The following is a 22701-nucleotide window of genomic DNA, read 5'->3' on the forward strand; positions in this document are numbered from 1 at the left end:
AGCTTCCATGAGAGAAAGAGAACAAGGCCTGATTTTTACTTGTATTCTGGGAAACAGACGATGGTATCAACATCGATAATAATCTGCCAGACTTCAGGCAAGTCCTGAAATGGAGAAATACAGATGGATAAAATGAAATAAAAGTTATATTAAAAAAAATAGCTCTTTCAATCCTCTTTGTACTTTGAGATGTGGAGGGAAGGGATATGTTGCACTGAAGTGTGATGGATGGTGTTGATAAAGGAGCTGGATAGAAAAAAAAACATTCAAGGTTGAAACAATGACCAAAAAGGCACTGTCGCTGAAGATGATCAATAGCTGCCAGTCAGACCGACAGGTTAGACTGAAGTGAGCTCAGACAGGGTGGTTTGCTTCAGTACCAGTCACACTAATCAGAACATATTATAGCATACTGTAAATGTACTGTGCATTGTAATAGCGTTCTGTGCTCTGTGACTGCAGAGGTCACCCTTCTAACGGAAGCCAGATATTTTATGTTCAAGCAGCCCAGACTGACTGCCCATCATTCAGTAAGGTGTTATCAAACAGTCTACATATGTCTAAGTTGCTGCAGTACCCTTGGTAATTGCAGCCACTGTGCAACAAGGGTCTAATAAACTTCTAACATTGCTAAAATTTCTGTCTGAAAGCGTCTTAAGGGAGGGGGGGACCTGGATCATTCACGCAGGAGACAGGACAGGAGAATGCACTTAATATAATCTCTCTGATTATGAGCTAATTTGGTTTAGTAAAGAAGCTAAAAATTATTTCTAGTTATAAATGTAATTGTATTGAATTATAATTTATAATACAATACAACGTTAATTTCACATTGGTTTAAATAGTTCATCAGATCATACAGAGAAAGACAGAAAGAAAAAGGAGGAGGGGAGAGAGGCAATGGGGCATGGCCAAGTCCCATCCTGTCTCTGCAACTGCCAGATGAGCACCCACCTGATCACCACCCCTGGGGGGCCAGTGAACAGCACACAACAGCTGGCAGTACCACGTTTACTACCTATAGGTTATTCCCAAGCATCAGCAATTACTGTCTTCGCATGTCAGTCTTTCACTGACATGCGACAGCATACTGTAAATCTCAGGTGTGTCTCTCAGAAGGCAGGATGAATTGGTAAATAACAAAAATGAAGGAAAACAGAAAACCATCTCAGAGAAAGAGGACCTGTCAGACTTCGTAAAGAACGACTGAAGGTATGCCGCCATCTTGAGTCAGTCCAAGTGCCATCACTTGCTGTGACTCATGTTTATATTTAGATTGGGGAGGAAGAGGAGCAACCAGGCGAATTATGCACATCACCTTCCCTGGTGAAGCGTTTGGCTGTGTGTGAGAGAGAAAGAGAATATTTGTCTGTGTGTGTGTGTGTGTGTGTGTGTGTGATCCACTGTCTGACCTAGAAAAGCAGTTGCACCAATCAGAAGATTCGTGGCAGTTGGGCAACACTATCCACAGTATAAATAACTTGCCGTGTGCCAGTTGCATGCATAATTACAGAGCAGAGAAGCAGAAGCATGCAGTCTAAAAATAATAAGCCATGAAATGTTTCTCTCTCCTGCCCAATTCTCTTTAACATAGCCTGGATATTATAAGCTTATGTACAGCAGGTGGGGCTACAGTTTCTTCATCATTCAACACATGTTGAGCTATTAATGGTATGGGATTGAGGGAACTAGATAATATGGATTTATTTAAGATAACGTACTCATTAAAGCAAAATTCAGCAAGGGCTGATTGTATATGTAGATTAAATCAGGAGAATCCAGGAGACCAGGATCACACTACTACGTTCAAACAGATTAATTAGATCAATGTCTGTACTGGTACAGCAACATGCATTTTAAATTGTATTATAAAGCTACATACAACATGAATCATGGTCAGGAAGCTGAACACGGGGCTTGTTTTTCTTAGCTTTAGATAGTAATGTCTTTATGCATTCATTGTTAAAGTATCATATTGTAGAAAATAGAACACATAAAAGAAGAGACAGAATAAAGAGAGCAGGGTATAATATCAGTACTACATCAGCAAATTTGTCTACTTTCTGTGCACCAGCAAGACTGAAGCTACGAGGGATTTAATGGCTGCATAAAATAAAAAAAAATTACATATCAGGTGTCTATGGTTGTTTAAAAGGTTGTGAACGATGCATGTATGCAGTTTAAATCTCATTTGTGGCCGAGTTCAGCAAAGGAAATTTAACTGGAGGTCAATGAGGGTTCTTGGCGAGCAGAAAGGGCAAATAACGTGGCAAGCAGCAGAGGATGCTTTGACATTTCACTGCTTGTTTTGGAGCCAAATGAAGGGCAGGGGGCCGGGCGGAGGAAGCTCTATGCCTGTGGTGAACTGGAAGCACGTCACATCTCTGGCATCTCCACCCTTTCTGCCAAACCTCCGCCTTCTCCCAGGAGTCGAATGGATGTCACGGAAGACTGTAAGGCTTGTTGATGCTGACAGGTCTGGGCAGCCGTCATGAGAATTACCAGGGATTGCTTACATGTTCAACCACTCTTTGCATGGGGAAGTATCAGCCTCTTTGGACAGATGCATTTATTCTTCCTTAACACTGGAAATCTGATCAGAGGCTAAAATATGAATTTCCTTTATTGTTTTTTTAATATAACCAACTACAACACAAAGCTAGCCCCATTTACTTTTCTACAGTCCTACAGTTAATAGCAGTGAAAACACCAGAGACAATGCATCCACCTCTGCCCTTATACTTGCAACGAAGCCTTTGCCCTTTTAAAATATTAATAGTGTGGTTATCCAAGAGTTTGCCAACAGCATGCTGTCTGATGAATATTATATTATGTTATTGTATTTTGTGTTAAGGGTCCTGGTTATATCACAATAAACAAACCATAAAAGCAGCAGTTAGATTTGAAAATGAGGGTGGGCTCTTATCCCACAATTAGCTTCCATATAATCCAAAAAAGTGGAAGTGGGTTCCAAAGAGAAAACCATGGCTCTATTTGATGCTCATTAAAGTTGATAGAACACTCATCAAACAGACTTTAAAACTACAATCACGTTTTCATCTTTTCTGGGAAAAAAGGTTGAGCTAAAAGACAGCATCATTTTCTTAATTAACAACTTTCTCCAAAGTATTAGGCCCCCGCATTTAGACAAATCAGCGTGATACAGAAAATGTTATATCAGTGCAATCTGAGAAAAATGTTCAAGCACAATTTTTTTGTGTTTTGGAGGCTTTCAAATTGATGAAAGAAGATCTTACAAGTTAAAATCTGCAGATTCCTATTCATCTGCCCTTTATAAAGAACAGCCAAGGCATCTTTTTATTCTATGTAGAGGACAGAAACCAAAAAACAATGAGTAATACAACACTGTTACAGATGCGATGAAGGGGAGATGAGAATGTGCAGGATTATTTAAGACTAATTTAAGACTGACACTTAACTAAAACCTCATTTGCATAAAAATACAAGGCTGAGTGATGTTATGAAAGAGACTTACAGGAAGACTTGTGTGGAGTTGTTGATAGGCTGTCTCTGTACAGTACATCCAGCAGCTTAGATGTTAGCCATTAACTTCAGCTGGTCAAACACAGCTGCTGTCTAGACCAGGAAGGTAAATATTTCCTATTACACTACCATCCATACAGTACAGAAGGGAAAACAGTAGACAACTACCTGATAACACAGTTAACACAGAATTGAAGCCATTACTGAAAATTCCGCTCTCTATTGAACTCAGTCGTGTTTTATCCAAATCAGAAGCATGTTTTTAATTGGCATGATTACTAGTTTGAGCTTCTAACAGGGGTGAAGCTACAGGCATTGTCAGCATGATTGAAAACCACAGTGAAAGCATGATAAATATGACCAGTTAGACCATGAACCAACAGCAACGTGGGCTTCCAAATTCAGTGCTTTAATAATTGCCAGTGTAGAGCTTTACTTAATCACACCCATAGGCCAGAGACTCTAGGGAGGATGCTGCTCCTGCTGCCAACATAGCTGGAGTAAACACTTCTACACTTGAAACGCCTCTCCACTATCATCTCTGTCCAAAATGAATCCAATCTTTGGTTGGAGGTGTACTTGAAATGACAATTCCTAATTCTAACATGTCAGAAACCCGTCTACATTTAAAAAAATGGCACATTAACCAGATGCATTCTAATGTGGACATTAAAATGTGGTAACCTAATTTAAAACGTCCGTTTGTTGCTCAAATGAACATGGGTTGAGGCTCCCTCCTCAGGTGTCTGCTCCAAGCCTTGCAAATAGTATCAATCCACATGCACTTTAGCAGAATATGAGCCCTTTGGTTTCCCATCCCATAAATCTATGAGAAGAGATGATGCACACTGACTTTCATCAAGGCCGATTAGCCCAATAGTTTCAGACTCTGATTCCCATGTTGGAAATACAAGGCTATATTAGGTATGGTTATTTAGCTCTGGCTTCTGTTTGGCGCACGCCTGCTTGTTGCTCAATACAAGGTATTAACTCTAAGTGAAGGAAATGGATGTTGACAGACTACACACACACACACACATTCACACACACACACACACACACACACACACACACACACACACACACACACACACACACACACACACACACACACACACAAAATGAGTGTGCTTCTACCATATTGTTAAATTTCACTGTTTCGTTCTCGTTTGTGATTTTAGCTCTTTGGAGTCTGACAAACACAGCAACAAATGCACAAATATTTGGTCGTCACCTACAGCAGACAGAGCGGCAAACATCATTTCAGCTTCTACAACTCGCTCAGAGTATACACTCCAGACTCAAATATTGAAGCAAGATGTTTTACGACAAGGTTTGGAAAATCTTAAATTTAAAGTCAAGTCCAAAGACAAAAAAATAAAACTATACCGAAACATCTTAATAGCAAAAAATGTATGTTATTATCACATCTTTTATGTTATTTACATATTAAAGGATGTGAGTCATAAATGTTACTGTATGTTGACATGACATGTATTTAATGATATTTATTGTTTAGCAATGGTCGTGTGTTTAAGATTAGGATAGCAAAGAGTTCAGGCCTCATTAATTATTATTCGACACGAGAGCTTCTTAACCAAAACAATCTTTCTAAGCTTGTTATGCGTGAGTGCTTCATGTGTTGAGTTATTTTTGGCGCACTGTAAATAAGCTGTAGGTGCTCGCTACAGAATACATCTCCATCAAAACTATACTTTAACACTCAGTCAGAATCTCGTTACAGATTCATTTTTGTCATGAAGATAGTGTTTCTCAAGGTGACCTTGAACCTTAAGGAAAATCTATGGTATCGTTCTCTTCATGGCAGCACGTGTACATGGAGGAACTAAATGCGGAAGATCAATATTGTTCCCATGCATTGATTTTGGGTTTATTACATCATGAGTGTGCATCATTAAAGACACTGCCCTGCCTTCTCAAGGACATCAGACATGAATTATCCCAGAACTTATTTACAGTATAAACAATGATACTCTGAGATGTTATTTCAACAAGGATAAATATACCTGCTGTGTTAGCATTTCATGGTGTAACAGTTTCCTTAAAATAATAGCCAACTAAAAAATTGTTCATTCAAGTGTCTTCCAGAGACTGACGCGGCTGCTTGCTACTCATCTTTACGTGCCACACTGCTCTCCAGCCAAGTATTCACCATCCAAATAAACACCATGTCAGCTCTCTGCAGCACATCAATCTCCGTTCATCCCCAAGAGTCCCATGAGCAGATAAAAAGCTAATCAAACCCTCCGCCATGTAATTCATCATTGGCTGCTCATGAGCACTCCATCTTCCATTCCTTGCATTTGCCTCTTTCAGCAGCGCCTCCATTTCTCTGACAACTGTAATGGCACCAACAAGCAGACAAATTAAATTTAGCACTCTACAGTCATGAATACACCCATTAAGATATTGATATTTCAATGTATAATTAGATATTTATTGAGGATTATAAGCATTCTTGATTTTTTTCATGGAGGGTTTTTATGCCATTGCTGCCACCGTACGTTTACACTTGCATATACATGAACAAAATTATTTATTTACATGTAGTCCTGTTTCGATTTTACTGCTTTATCATCTGTAAGTGAGAACAAAATACATACGGAAATGATAAAATCTCTCACTCCCTCATGAGCTGATGTTCCACTTCAGTAAGTCTGTCAACAACCTGCCAGATTTGTTTAGTTTTCCGATACCTACTGTACATCTTGTCCAGCTTTTCCTAAAACCCCCCTAAGGGATGAAGAAAGCACTGATGCCTGTAATGTATTGACTTTGGAAATGGGTTAGTGAACCTGATGTTTACATCTAGAGATTGAATTTATTTGCACTTATTAAACGAGACAGGAAGAAGAGTTGAAAACTACCAGTCCAAGTAGCTACTGGACTGGTGTTTTAGTTCCACCACCATCAACCTGCTGCCACTAGCATCCTACCTCCTTCAAAATAATAGCACCCGATGCCCTTAAATGCCATATGAAATAATGGAAACTAGACATTTCTTGTCATAAGAGCGTAGGACTTTACGTTAGAAAGCAACACTAAGTGTTTATAGAAGACCTAACAGGAGCCATGCGTCAGCTTCAGCCCTGGTGAGGCATTCAAGGACAGAATGAGTGTAGGCCATCCAAGCTGGGAGGTGTTCAGGAACAGTATAAATTGTAGGTAATTTCTCTTTCAATAGAAGAGAAAGTGCTCAAAGCCCAATAATGTTTGTGATTTCATAAAAACAAACCATGCATTTGGAGAACTGTTACACCTCTTACACTAGGTGTAAATTAGTATTGTATTATTAGTATTAACCAATGCTTTATACCACACTGTGTCTTAGAACTGACTTTCCCTTATTTGTACCAACTGCACTGTGCATCAGAAGCTATAAGTCAAAAATCCACCTTGCATCATCCTCATCTCTTTTTTAATGCTATCTCACATAACACAGACACACACAAGGAAAGACTATGAAGAAGTCTTTGGTAGTTGAAATGCACAACTGATGAATGTGGAGTGAAAGCTGCACAGCCTGGATACAGTATATACAGCACTCTGATGAAGGAGAAATCATTACCATTGATGCAGGTCCAGGGCATACTGAGGATAAAAGTGGCTCAGTCCATTAGTGCAGTTGCAGTTATTGAAGGTTGCCACTACAAGAGTGTTGCAATCCCATTATAGCAACTCAATGAATTACAGATATGTCATGCATTCAAATTAAAAGGGCAAAAGGTGGCTGATGCCAAATAGTCCCTCTGATTTTGCATTTGTGCCTAATGAATTTTTGCAGAACCTAACCTCAGTGGAGACTCTATAAAAGGGTGGACGAAAATCATTTTATGGTAAATTAAAGGAAGAGGGGACATTTAATGTTTTGCCCATTGCCTGTGCTTGCCTGATGCGATGGCATTTCATAGTGTGCTGTCTTTGCTCAATTTTCAAAATCCCTCAGTCTTCTCCAAAAAATTAATCATCACTCCAGCAAAACCTGATCTCTCCTCCCCAGCCATCACCTGAATTTTATGGCCTTTTTGAGGGGCTGTTATGGAAATACCACCGTAATTCATGTTAGTGAACAAAGAGCATTGTTCCAAAGCAGCTCTCTTTGGTCGCTTTATTGCTTTCTGTTTTGGAAATTCAATTAATTTTCAAACATTTTATTGAAAGATGTAATTCATCCTTTGTAGTCAGTGCAAGTCACATTAATCCACATGTAATGGCCCTCTAAATACCTTCTGAGAGCACACCCTTGGCAACTGTTTATTTATAGGTAAAGCACAGGGCGGCGCATGGATGCTGACAATGTGTGAATGCAGGAAGTACACACACACACTTTATGTGCACATACTCGTATTTGCACATTTGTTTTTCCCCTTCCTTTTTTCATTTGGGAGGATACAATGCAAAATTTAGCGATCCTTTCATTTTTCTGCCATGACTGCAGCCTGGAGATATCTACCTGTGGTGTGGTAATCCAATATGTATATTGTCTTTGGTTCACTGGCTTCTCCTCACTCTGATGCTGATATGCTCACAAAGTGAAAAAGGGGAAATAAAAGACAGCGTGAGGGCCATCTTTCTCTGGGGGGATACTTCAAACACATGCCCCTGAAATTCAGCCAGTGTCTGTCTGTCTCTCTCTCTGTGTGACAACATGGAAATTTTGACATTTCTGTGGCCTTAGAATTCAGCACTGGGCTATGGGGCTTTGAGATTGTTCCTCTGTGAAAGAGAAGGGATCTGTACTTTTTTCCCCCCTCATCTCGTCACAGAATTAAAAGACCAGTGAACAAATATGTTGAACTAGGGTTATGCGATATACATCGTCCACGATAATACCTTCATTGCTGTTTTAACTATGTGTGAGCTGGCATTATCGAATATGTCACTTACTTTGCAAAAACAAACAAAAATAGGCTTTAAGAGTCGACACGTTCACTTCATCATGTAGCTTAGATTGACTACTGTGAGAGGAGATGCAGTCTGCTAGTAAATTAAGACCTGGTATGTCTAACCGAATGCAAACTAACCACCAGACAAAATGTAAGGAACATGAAAACGTCAAAGGGTCAGCTAAGTTACCGGAGTAAAAAAACACTGTGAGCAAACTTTAGCAGAATTATTCTGCACAAAACATATAGTGCCGAATAAAGCAGGGGTGTGTTCAAACAAGTTTTAAACACTTAAGACCAAAGATACAAACTGCCTGGCTGAAAATATTATGGTCCAACAACTGCCTAAAATATGGCTAATGTTACCAAACTCTGGCACATAAACTGCAGAAGGTTTCATTTAAATTTTTTTTCCATGTGGAAGTCAATATGTCAAAATGAAGCATAAAAAAGCAACAGGCCCTACAACCTAACAAAAGACAGTATCTTGACATGCATTAACTTACAATAAATCATAAGTTGAGAAGATACGGCACTGTCATATTTCCCCAACTATCAATGCATGTCAACTCTCCGGAAAAGTGTCATGTTTTATCACAGTCACTCTCAGACTGATCTCCACTACAGTACACCGCAACCACCTCTGTGTGGCATATCAAGAGTGATCATGTGATTTGTTAAAAATATTGCAGTTTATTTAGTCGACACAGAATTTGTTCAGTATAAATTTGATTAAACACTGCCTAAATACACTTGACCTTTTCTCTTGCAGCCACAAGAGCAAAAGCACAAACAAAGGCCCTGAATGAAGTCAATTTGAAACCATACGATTTTGTGACAATAACAGCAAATGATGAGTCAAACTCAATGAGCGGTCTCCGTGCTGTATAATTTGCTGGTTACTAAAGAGAAAATCAGTATTGAGTGGCTGTACGCTAACTTAAACTAAAGCTCACCGTCCAATAGCTTCTTAAGATTTAACAGAGCGTGTAATTTGCCATGTCGTTAAGTCATAGATAAACCAAAATAGTATTTTTCAGAGGGAGGGATAATTCCTGCTAACGCTGAAAAAATCCTGATCATTCAAAGCTTCGATTTTGCATCATCAAAAAAGGAGTAGATTGAGTCTTTGCAGCATCCTGTCAACAAATCTAATGCAGTCTTAAAGTGCTCAGCTTCTTGTTTTAGTCACAACACTAAAATTATAATGCATAATTAGCTCTGGCACTAATCATGCACTATAAAGTCTCCAGCATCACAAAGCAAGATGTATTACTTGGAAATAAACTTAGAACCACTCAGAGTCCTCAAAACATTCATCAATTGAAAACCATTCAGCTCGGCCATTAAAATCACAGCATGTCTTTGATCTTGGTGCAATTTCCCATCGCTCTAAAACTTTCTGGGCCTTTCATCTGAGCAGAGGCTGAACGGAGAACGCTGCCTGAAAACAGGTGTTCTGGTTGTTTGATGTTAGCCCGCGGTGGTCCGGCAGGTTTAGATACACGAAGCAATCATGACCCCGTTCTGGAGACCCACAACACTCCTACCCCCCTCCTCCTTCCTTTCTGATGAAGCAGCCAGGTGCCAAAAATACATGAAACTGTGTTGAATAAAACATCTGACACAGTGACTCCCTGACTGATGGCAGGACAGAAGGAGCCACCCTGGGGACGAAGGGGTTTGGGACTCACTGCATCCTATCAACTCAACTTATTACAGAAAGTTTCTGTGAAGTCACCAACTGAGTGAGGGAGCTGTCCTGTAGGCTGTGGTGCTGAATGTGACTCTGCTGACACCACTTTGGCTGTTCAGACAACCATATTACCTCTTCTGTAGATTTACAGTGGCAAGTATGGTCCCTACTTTAGGTGAAAAATTAAAATGCAAATGAGCTGCTGAAAATAGCACCAGAATCCTTTCAAATTATTAAAAGATAAACAAGTATTGTAAGTCGGATTTTTGTAATGAAGCATATGAAGTCGCTGGACCTCCATCTCTACAACACCAATCTTCCAAAATGATATCATTACTTAAGACTACTGTGATGGGGGTGGTGTCTGGATAACGCCAGGAGGCATAACGTGACACATGTTTCCTGAAAGAGAGAAATGCATTACAACAGCAGAAAGCACTGTAAATATTTTTCCCATACTTCTTGGTGTTGTGCTGAGAGGACCAACTAAAAGGGAACGTCGTCAACACTCCCACTTGCTCACTATGAATTCTCTGGACTATTATCTGCTGTATTCACACATGGGCTCTATGAGGCATACTGTGACTTTGTACTAGAGAGCTGGAAGGGTAATGTCCTTTTAATGTGCAGTCTAACTGACTCAGACATTTGGGTTCTCACATAAAGCTCCTCTGAGTGATGTCTAGAGAGGTTCAGGCAGATCAAAATCTCCCATAGTTGTTGAATTGACATCTGGTAACTGAAGGCCATAGCATAAGATTTACATACAGAGGCAAGAAAAAGTATGTGAACCTTTTGGACTTTCATGGTTTCCTGCATTAATTTGTCATAAAACACGATCTCATCTTCATCTCACTTACATACAGAGGTCTCACACTCTGTTTAGATGTGCTTACATTCATTATGTTTCTTCTGTCATGATGATTACAGATACAGATTTTTCCTTAAATTTGTAAATAAATGCATTTTAGGAGAGTTAGCATTTTAAAAGGGCTCCACAAAATCTCACTATGTCAGTGGCAAACAACAACAAATAAAATGACATACTTAAGGACAACATCTCCAGGCCTCTATAGAAGAAGTGAGAAAATAAAGCACTTCCTACAGGGCTGAAGAAGAACAAAACACACTGAGCATCAAGTTATTTTCATCAACAGGGAAGGAGTCATTTTGATCCACTTGCTGGCACACCACCAAGACCCAGGACCCAGCCTATTTAGCTGCCTTATTGATTCAACATTTAAAAGACTAGTACACTGGCTGTATCAGATTGCGGGAGCCACTGCCCCTTAAATCCTCTGAACAACAAAATCTGGTTTTGAATAACATTACAAGTCAAACTTGAGATAAGCATTTTGTTAATGTGAAGGATTTGAAACAGGATGCAGGAAAGTATAATTCACTGACTCTGTGTTAATATAGATTAAAAAAGTAATGTTGGTGAAGCAGGTCAACACAGAATATCATCATTTAGCCTTTGTGGGACAGTTTAAACAGGCATTAAATGAAAGATATTGTACTACAAAGAAACATGGTGCTCTTGTGTTTTTCCTAGAGTAAATGTAACATCTTGCAAATTCAACAAAACAGAATATACCCAGTGGCTGTGTGTTTTCCACGGGATCTCTTTATATATGCACCCAGAGACAGCATTACTCCCAGAGAGACTGATGGACAGACCCACAGGGGAAGAGACAACAAAGACAAGATAGGAGGCAGATGGAAGGTAAACAGAGAGCTAGTCAGTATGTAGTGACCCCAAAGCTTGAGACAGAGTCATGAGTCACTGACTGTGTTTACTGTACACAGAGAGAGACAGCGAGACAACACAGAGAGACCATATCATTTACTGGCACACGTCTGAGATAGAAGGGTCAATCAGAAACTCTTGATTTGCAGCAAGGATGCCAGAAAAGAGTCTGCTTCTGCACAGAGAAGATGTATTTACCTGGGAGTAGACCAAACCTTTCTCACATTCACATAAATGGCATAAACACTGAGCTACAAAGGAGACACAAAGCTGAGCAAACAAGTCGTACAGTAACACAGTAGGATAACTGGCCACGTTTCTGGAAGTTCTCCAAGAGAAGTTCTTTCTAATTATTTTTTCCCTGGTTGAATGGACACAAGTGAATTGCTGATAAATGTTCATTATTTAGATTTTGCCTTTCCAAATTACAAAAAAAAAAAAAAAACTATTTGTGTTAGCAAAATTGAAATCCATGTGCACCAATGTGGAACAGAAGCCAATTAAGAGATGTTAACAGTTCTTCAGAAATTAATGTCAACAGTGATGCAGTTTATGACACTCAGCAGCTTATTCAAAAACTAAACTGTGAGATATTTAATTAGCACTAATTTCTGCATTGACATATTCTCTTTGTTTCTAAACTAAATAAATAAAAAAATAAATAAACACTTGTTTTTCCATCTCTGTGCTGTCGGGGTTTGTCTGATTCTTAGGTATTTACAGATGAACAGATGAAGGTGGTGTTGCGAAAGTCTGTTACACAACACCGCCGTGGTTCTCTGGCCAACAAATGTCCATGACTGCTTCTCCACAGGGACAGCTAGATTTCAGATTACAGCAGTATCTAGTGGCTGAGAAGCTTCACTGCATCTGCTCTTTCGAATTCAGCATAGCAAACAGTCCCCAGACTGATCATAATGAGCAGCTCACATGACACCGTGATAAACGGTGCTGTTCTCATGGTTTTATGAAACTTTTCAATCTATTTCTAGACGAAGACTCATGGAAGTAACAGATCCAGAGCCAGTGTAGGGATACATGTCTGTGCTTCCCTGGTGCTCAGACCCCACAGGGGCTCTTAGCAGGGTTGGTCAGTCAGAGTGGGAGGATGGGCTACGAGTTATTGATTGAAGCTTCTCATAATCTGTGAGCAGGTCCAGAGGTGCTGCAGGGCTCAGCTCAGCGAGGATGTTTGTGTGTGCTAGTGTGATGCTCTGACATTGAAGCTGCCCTTCCTGTTGCCACTGGATAGGTTCAGGATTTGTTTTGTGCTGCTGCTGCTGCCAGAACATTTTTAAATGTAACTCCAGAAATCTTATGTCAAAAAGGATTTCAGTCTGGGTTGTTCTAAAAAGGAGCAATGCTCTCTAAAAGAATAATAAGAAATAAAAAATTGTGACTATCAGGCAGTAAAAGCCACTGTAGCTTCCAAGCAGAGACACACTTCACATATTTGTACAACAAAAACAGACAAAATAAGAGTAAAATAAAATGCTTCATTGATTTGAGGCTGCAGTGTGAATAGTCTTGCTGGTTGAATGGATAATTGTTTGTGCTCGTGCAAAATATCAAATAATTACATGTGTTGCCTGCTGGAGACTGACTGATGGGTTTTTCCTCTGGATAAAGTACACCGAACACCAAACTGAAATAAAAACACATCACACTATAGAGTGGCACAAGCTGCAAAAAGCAAAGCTCAAGAAAGTCATTGAAGGGTCAGTTCACCTGAATCACAACCACTTATTCCTAGTATCTACGTTTAGATGAAATAGCTGGGTAATTGTGCATCATCTACCCCACGTCTGGCCTGAGAAAAACACCTCAGCTGATTCAACTTTTAATTGGAGTCCTTGTCGTTAATGGCAGCAGCCTCACAGAGTTTGTTTTGCAATGCACAATGCATGCATAATCCACATTTGTGAGTGGCTGCCTCTTCATTAACAACGTTTAAGGAATGAATGTGAGGAAATCCATCATTATCACAACTCGCAATCACCAAACCCTACAGCGGGTGCAAACTCATAATCTTAGGCAATTTGCATATGCAATTAGTGTAAGCTTCAAGGGAAGGATGTGATTGACAGGACTGAAATGTTTTGCCTAGTTGGTCTGATTGGACCCAATTTAGAGAGTAACCATGGTCGACTTTCTGGAAAGTGTTTTAAACAATGTCAATGCGCACATCTCTCAAGCCAATCTGTAATACTACAGCACAAAGACGACTACAATGCTGTTTGATTTCTTGACCTTAAGGCTGTACTCCAAAAGTCTCAATAAGACTCAATCTCATTTTTTTTTTTTAGTCACTCTGTAGTAAATTTACTTTGATGTTTAGGGCCCTGCTGAATCTTCCCACTGCGTTTGAGCTTAGCTGTACAGCCACCATGACAACATCCTGTAGGTCATACTGATAAACTTGGGGATTCACTTTCCCCTCTACACTTTCAAGTTGTGTAGGCCCTGAGGAAACAAAACAGCTCCTAATCATCATGTTTCTGCACAGCTGAGATGAGATTTTCATGTTGGTATGTGCTTCCTTTTTATGCCATACATAATGCTGCATGTAATCTAAACAATTCAACCCTTGTTTAATCAGACCACAAACCATTTTAGCTGTATTGGAGAGTCAGGGTGCTCTTGGAGAGCAAAAGCTTCATTTATGAAAACCATGCCTGTTCAATGTCTTGCAAATTGTAGCATTGTGACCAGAGATGACAACTAGCTGCAATGATTTCTATCAAGCCTTTAGTTCTGGTGTTCTTTTTTTACCTCACTAAACATTCTGTGTTGTGCCTTTGGAGCCATCGTGGCTGATCGCCCACTTCAATATCAAACTGTGTGTATTTATAGAGAATGTATCTACTAGTGGACTGATAAAGATCTAAAATCTTTGAGAAGACTTGGCAACTCTTTCCAGCTTCATGCAAATTAAGGGCCTACAATGCCAAAAGTCAGATAATTTTATTTTTTTTCACCAATATTTTAGGCCAACACCACTTTAATATCTTAGCACCCCAAACCCCACTTTTCTGGTGCACACAGCGCAACAAATACAATCCGACAATAAGAAAACTCTTACACTGAATGGCACCAAGCCCATTTTGCAGACTAGCTTTGACAATCTTACTGCCAAAGAGCTGCCAAAGAGCTGCCAGTTTGATAGAATTTCATAGTAGTGGAACCACACACAGACATAGGAGGCATTCTATTTTCAACCCCCACCCTAGACTCTCTTTCTTTTTCAATTTTTCACCCCCTCCTGAAGATGATTCATCTACAGTGAAGTCCAAAAAAATTAAATAAAAAAATCAATGGCAGGGACAGGGATCAGAGTCAAAGGCTTGTACTAAATCTCTTACCGTGTATATGGGACAGCCATGTTTCATTACAAATTCAAGGCCAATCTGTTCCCAGGGAAGGAAATCAGGATGTCAAGGTAATGAGTTAATTTAGGAGATAAGGAACAGCAAATGTAATCTCTAAAATTTCACCAGCAACAAAATGGCTCCTCGAGCCTATCCCATCAAACAGAGTGAAAAAGTCACTCATTATCATGACAGGCTTAGCTCTGAGTTCAGAGAGCAATACCCAAGGACAATCACACTCTCAAAATATGGTAAAGTTTACCCTGAGGCTTCATTGTAAAGATCCTATTTAACCCTCTGGTGTGAATAACAGAGCAGGGTTGCTTTGAATGCTTCAGATTAAGTGGCATAGTACAGAAGCCAAACAGCTTAAGAGAGCACAACAATTTCTGCCACTATGGCAGACCCCACACTACAAAGTACACCAGTATTATATCAGATTTAAGCAGATGCCTAGTTATTATCCCCAAATGGGCCGGGTTGGCCCTGTGGCGCAGTGGTAATGAGTGTTTTTTCGTCTGACTGGGTGGACATGTTTTGGAAGAAAGGCCACTGTCTACCCCCCAAGACGCTTGGCTCTGACAATGAACTCTGCACAGCATGGACATCCTTGCCTTTACATTTGCATCATCCTTCATGGAAGCCCCAGTCATGTCAAACCGCTCTATTTTTTCAAGCATGAAGGCTTGGTAGATGGCAGAGTAAACAAGAGGAGTGGAAATTGAGGCCACTTGCTGTTATATCTCCCCGTATTTTGAGCTGTTGGCTTTTGCTCGTTGTGCTATTATTCCAGCAATTGCTTCTAGCTGCGCTGGTTGGCAGTTTTCTCAAGTGAAAACATTCCTGTAGTTCAGAGTGTAATACTATGCAAGGTTTCTGAGCAGCTGCTAAAAAAATAACTAAAAAAAAGGAGACCACCTCAAGAAGGAGCAGGGACAATAGTGCGATGTAATGAGAGCAGCTTATGAAGATAACTAGACGGATCATGTTTAACAATTTACAGCGTTTGCACGTGTCAGCTACAGTACAGTGTTTATCGGTGAGGAAGAGCATGGGGGAGGCGGCTGGCATGACAACCTACAGAAGGCAGGAGACTTGGTTGCCATGGTGACAAACAAGGATGTTTGCATCAGAGGCAAATCTCAGTGGTCGGCAGCGGAGGGCACACATGTCTTTCAACTAACAGTAATGGAGAATCGTCAGGGCCAAATATGAGAAAGGTGGAGTGGAAAGGAGGAATGCCTTTTCCCAATCACTCACTGTTCCCTCACAATCCTTTTCACACAGCATCGCTGAGCCACACTGTAGGAGGGGGTGGTTCCTGTGGAACTAGAAACCAGGGACTCACTGGTTCAACAGCTAATGACCCTTTCCGTATTAGAGAGAAGAATGAAATCATCTTCACAGTAGGGTCACTTGAAAATATTAAGGCTGTAACGCTGATTATGTGCCTGTGCATTTATTCTGTTTAATCCATCCACAGCGAATTTAATAAGCATGAATGACCTTGATTGGTAGTGAAACAATACAGCAATGACTCACTTGAGCAAGCAGCTCTCTCTAGTCAAATATGCACTCAGTTGACATAGGACTATGAAAGAAAAGAGGCTATAGGTTGTGTATCTGTGACATCTATATCTGCTTTGCCGTACACGTTGAAATTATCGTGACACATTTTAAAACCACCAAGGTCATTTGTGTCATGGACAGGGTGGTGCAGGGTGACATTGATTTTAATTGCTTTTTTTTTTCCATCCCATCGTGCCTCTGCATCTTGCACTCATTGCTGGGTGTCGCGTTGCTTTATTACTCATGCATCCTCCAAGGGCGCCCAAAAACAGCAAGTTAACTGTAGCAGAGCCAAGAGGCAGCTTCCTTGGATGTAATTTGTTCCGTTTTCCCTCATTTTGCAGAGATATTCTGGGACCACCGACAGAGGCTCTGGTGAAAACTAGAAAGAAACTAGAAAAAAAGAATTAGCCTTATCTGCCTTAGATAAGACTCAGCATGATGTTTGAATTGTGAATGTACCATTTAGCTTAAACTGATGCATTCACCTTAGTGAATCTCAGTCCAGATTACTTAATTTCCTCTAAATATGGCAGCTGTTGTACTCTTAGAAACTCATGAATGGGGGACAGACAAGAGAATGGACACTAGTAATTTCAATTCAGCATGGAGTCTCATCTCCCTGCTGTCAATAAAGAGTGGCTAAATCAACAAGGGACGATAGTGAAGCACCTCTAATCTAATCTAATCATTTCTCTCTCTCTCACACACACACACACACACACACACACACACACACACACACACACACACACACACACACACACACACACACACACACACACACACACACACACACACACACACACACACACACACACACAGGATTAAGGTAAGCCAAAAAGACAAGAACAGCAGTTGGTTAGATTTTACTGACATTACCCTGGAGGTAAGGTGGCACTTCCTACTCCTACATTTTCTTATTCACTATGTTACTACTTTGATATCAACATGTTGAGCAATACCCCCCTGTCATCAGGACTGGGATGATGTGCATGAACATTTCACGTAAGCGCAAGAAGAAAAGGACTGCTTTTTTTTATCCCTAAAGTGCCTTATTACATTCATGAAACATTAAAAATGTCTTCCAAGACCTCTTTTCTATGCTGCATGCCCTTCAGTAATAATTAATCTACTCTTTCATTGCGCAAAGGGGATGTTTCACCCACTATGTTCAGGCGAGGCTGTGGGCTCAGGAGGACAGACGTGGAGCATACAGGGCGAGGCCCGGGTCCCTCAGCAGTATCACACACCTAGATGGTATTAATCTCTAATAACTTCCCCACAAAGCACCTCCAGGCAGTAGCAGGAGAAATGCTATGGGCAGGGGATGCATTTTACCAGTGCTAAGTATGAATCAGGATATTAAAAAATTGTAGGAGGGCAAAAGCAATTTCCTCCCAAAGGGGATTTTAAAATTACAGCTATCTGACTGGAAGTAAGTTTTGCCGTAAAATCATTTTCACGTTCCTGCCTGTCACAATGAAACACCTCCACACCGCAACCATTGCTCTATGTGGGTGTGTACACAAAATAGTTTCTGTAAATAAAAATCTGACACTTGTGACAATAACATAAAATATATACATTGTACAGTCTATTGTACATTTAAATATGTATAAACAGATTAACAGACAGTTGTAGATAGACATAAAGTAATGGATTCACAAAATAAACAACATCCTGTAAACTTAATTTCCCTTGGGAAGACAACCCTGAATGAAGTCATTTTAACATTAATTCACTCCAACTACTCCGAAGCCATTCGCTTTGTGTATTTAATTAAGCAGATTGTTGTTGAACCTGCAAACCAAGGCAGACGTAACCAACACAGACTTGGTTTTTTTAATGGCTTCATTAGACACTGTTGATGCTGTAGCGCTGATCCTTTCCAACTCACTGCAACTTAACGACAATTGTTTTGACCATAGTGCAGCTAATAAATATGAATTTAAATGCAGTTGCATACAGCTGGAAGAATGAGCTTTTGTCACAATGGGATTAACGCTTAGGTTCTTCTGCACAAATGAAAACACAGAGCTTAGTTCTATTGTTAGGATAGGACCCACTCAAGCTCTGTTAAATTCAGCAGCTTTACACCCTTACACTGTCAAATATGAAGTTAGCCGAGACCTGAAGCAACATATCCTTTTACTCTTTGCCTGTTCGTGTGTGTAGCACTGAGCATGTGCGTATTTATGAGAGTGTGCATGTGTGTGGATTGATCATGTAATCTGAGTCTTATCTCGGTGGGTTGACAGAGATCAAGCTGTCCTGAGTTCTATACACTGCTAAACCCTGAGCTTCAAATCCAGGTTTAGACCAAGCTAATTAGCCTATCAGTGTTAGGCCTTTAAGATGATGCTGATACTAGTTAGCCTAACCTAGCAATAAAAACTATGAGGAGGACGTTCTCCAATTAGTGCTGTATTACATTACACATAACAGAATTAAAAGAATTTGTTTTTGGAAAATGCAATTCTAAAACAAAGGTCAAACTTAAAGGACATCTTCATTTCATGGTCAGTTGGGTTGCATGCTACACTGCATGCTACACCTCTACATGATACCTATGTTAGGGCCAGGGTATGTTTTTATTTTTTAAACAGTGTTTGTAATTAATATATTCAATATCCTAAAGTAGCAGTTGTAGAGTGATGGGGACCAGCATGTGACTAATAATCAAAAGCAAATTACCTCATTATTCCATACAGTAACTGAGCTGCTTAAAGAATTATGCTCCCATAATCCACTAGCACGATTATTTGTTGTATTTATCTATACTACTGATGATTACGATGATACAAGGATGATGAGAAGATCAAGATAATGATTATAGTGAAACATTTAGACATGAGGAACAGTCCTTCCAAGAAGAGAAGTACTGATAATACTATTCTTAGGACAACTTGTCCTGCTCTTCCATCAGTCTCGATCAGCACAACTCTGTGATGACAGTGTCACAGATATGTGCACGTCCCTCCTATCAGGCGCCCACTACCAAATGGCCACACAAGGTCAAATCACAAGAGGGGTGCTATTTATACCCTCCATTCTGTATTGCTTCTATTGCTTTATATCCACAGCACTTCATTCTCTTCACTATAAAAGTTCTGTTTTTGCCATTTTATTTTTACTTTTTCTTGCCTCTACTTCTTTCCCCTCATTTATCTCCATCTTCTAATAAAACTGATCATAAATGGAAGTCTTCTGTCAAACACAAAGTAATCCTGGCAGAGGCTCTTTAATCAAGATGGTCTATGGCTTTTTGAAAAGTTCACTCAAGATAACTCGACCGAGACAAAAGGTTAGTGCTGCTCAGGCATCAGGCTCGGGACTTTGGGCCTGTAGTTCTCATTAATAGCTCTTTAAGAAGCCAGATAAAACTTGACAACACCTCCGGCGACAGCAGAGTGGCCACTTGATTAGTCTGAGAGTCAACATCTGCCCGCTCCCTTTCAAGCATGGTTTAAATACGATCAGAAGATGATGTATTGAGCTTGTACAGCCAAAAAGAAGAATAAATAATAACACTAGAGCGCCATTGTCACTCAACTCACATCACACAAACTCCTGGGCGATTATTACATTAAGTCAGGGATCCTTGAAACCCCAGAACATGAAAAATACCCTGCAGGTGTTTCAAAAAGCTATTGCCAGCCAACGGTTTGTGCAGCATCCATCAGTGCAGGCACAGCCTAAGCTTTTCTGATTCAGTTAGTGCTGATGAAATGGAGCATCTGCAGAAGCTCCCAGAGAGTATGTAAACATAAGCTCTGCCTTGGGAAATGAGCTGAGGGGTCATCTGGGTTTGGTCCAGGGAAGCATGGAGTGCTGCCTTAATTTCCAGGTTACAGTTTGACACATGGGAGCTTCCAGGCTAATGTATTCTAAACAGCAACACCTGGGCAACCACAGTCCACTCCCATTTCTTTATTTCCCACTGCATTGGTTGATACGGTCACCTGAGATGTTAGATTATCAGGGAGCAGGTGAGAGGTGATAGGCTGCCTGCGTTTTAACAATGCCTTATTTGTCAGCAAAGCCATGCTACAATCACCATGGATATGCTTGACATGTTTGTTGAGAGCCAGGAGCCATCCATCCCATGTGCACCGTGCAGCAGCCAATCAGTGCTTTATCAGTAACCCTGTGGGACGTGATAAGCCTGCTTTACAACAAGGGGGGTTTCCCACCAATCCCAACAATAGTAGAGATATTAGGTAACATATGGAACTCAAGTGCTGTTCAATGCTCACTATATAGACTCCCAAGGCTGAAAGGTAGCAACTATTAGCAGGAATTCATGCTCACTGGTAAGTTAGTGTACAAAAGATTTTCAGCACAAGGTGCAGTGATGAACAAAAGCTTGCAGGAGAAAAGTCACAGACAAAAAAGGATGTCTTTTTCCCCCTTTTCAAATAGCATTACAGCTCATTTCCCAATCAATAGCTCGCCTCTTTCTTCCCTGCCCGAGATAAACCCATCACAATTGAAGGATGGAGGAGAGAGAAGAAAAAGAAAAAAGACACCAAAGCCACAGCCAGCCCATTTTATCTGATTGAGAGGTGAACAAACGGAGGGATTAGCTTCCATAAGATGAAAGCAGCTGCTCGTCTTTCGTCTCCATTCCCTACTCCTTGTCTCTCCATCCGCCCACACATCCAACACCATGGTCTCCCCTCGCAACCAGAAACAAGCTCTATATGTTGCAGCCGATCAGCTACACTCCACCCTGTACTTAGCAGTTTCCCAGCACTCAAACAAACACAAAAAGCTTTTCAATGCACATCGCATTAGAAGGTACATCAAGAACGGGCGCCAAAAATTGTGCCTGGGAGTTAAAGCAAAGTGTACATCCCCTGTGGCACTCTCAAAGCAGCACCCACCCATCCTGATTATGTCACCCAGACACAGATACATCAACACACATCCACCCCACCACAAAGACACACTCACAAACCAAAAGGAGAAACCTAACTTCTGGGAAAGCCCAAAGAGGAAATGTGCGCTCTTACCTGGCAACAACGCACAGTACACCTTCAGCTCCAAATCTGCTCGCCCTGACGGGGAGGCATGCTCATCAGGAGTAGGAGAAGGGAGTCTTGGAGAGAGACAGGGAGAGGATGTGTGTATGCTGTGTGTGTGTGTGTGGGAGAGAGAAAGAGGATTGGAGAGTGAGAGGGAGAAAGTGAGAGGTGGAGCCTGGTACAGAGGAGAGAAAGAGGGCTGGATGATAACTGTCTGCTGCCTATATAGCCAGTCTTGTGGGAACAGTGTGGATGGCGCTAGATCAACTCCTATTCAAACACACGCGGCGGATACACCTCGTGCAAGGCTGCGAGAAAGAAATCGGGGGGGTGGGGGAGAGAAAACAGCAGACGGAGGTGTGACAGAGACAAGAGAGACTCTGGGGCTGTTTAAGCCAGCATCGTCACGCAGCAGTTCCTAGGAATCCCTCCAGTAAGAGGAACACTGCATCACTGAGTCCTTGGCTGTGATTGGCTGGGTAGTGGGGAGACGCCAAGGATGGTGGGCAACACTGTGTAACCCAAGATGACCCTTTCAACACATATTAACATGTACAGTGTGTGTTCCTCAGTCCCTGTGGGCACGCGTCACGTTCAAGGACATTCAAAAAGAAAAAAAAAGACGAAAAAACCTAACCTAACCTCTAGGATCTTTGTGTGTGCGCGTGTGTGTGTTTGTCAGTTCACAGTAACCCATGACCTGCCCTTGGACATAAAACAAAACACACACATTACACACACTACATGCCTACAAATGGAAGATGATTTCCCCAGAGGAAGGTTCAGCCTCTTAATAAAAACAACACAAACATCTACAAAGACAATCTGTCACTAAGGTGACTAAATATGTTCTTACACTGATCTCACAACCAAAAGG

The 22701-nt window shown here is 40.8% G+C and overlaps 1 protein-coding gene across 5 annotated transcripts in view; it reads right to left on the reverse strand.

The window, feature by feature from the left end:
- Positions 1-21917, reverse strand: part of syt1a (synaptotagmin Ia) — a 135596-nt gene extending 113679 nt beyond the window's left edge. For 2 of the 5 annotated variants that reach the window (XM_026364115.1, XM_026364117.1), the window contains exon 1: positions 21813-21916. The gene's annotated coding sequence lies outside the window, so the exon portion shown is untranslated. Of the gene's footprint in view, positions 1-21812 lie in introns of all 5 variants that reach the window. The other 3 variants (XM_026364118.1, XM_026364116.1, XM_026364114.1) reach the window with 3 other exon arrangements.
- Between the last annotated feature and the right edge of the window lie 784 nt (positions 21918-22701).

This window comes from Anabas testudineus, chromosome 23 (assembly GCF_900324465.2).
Source record: "Anabas testudineus chromosome 23, fAnaTes1.2, whole genome shotgun sequence".
NCBI classification, from domain to species: domain Eukaryota; kingdom Metazoa; phylum Chordata; class Actinopteri; order Anabantiformes; family Anabantidae; genus Anabas; species Anabas testudineus.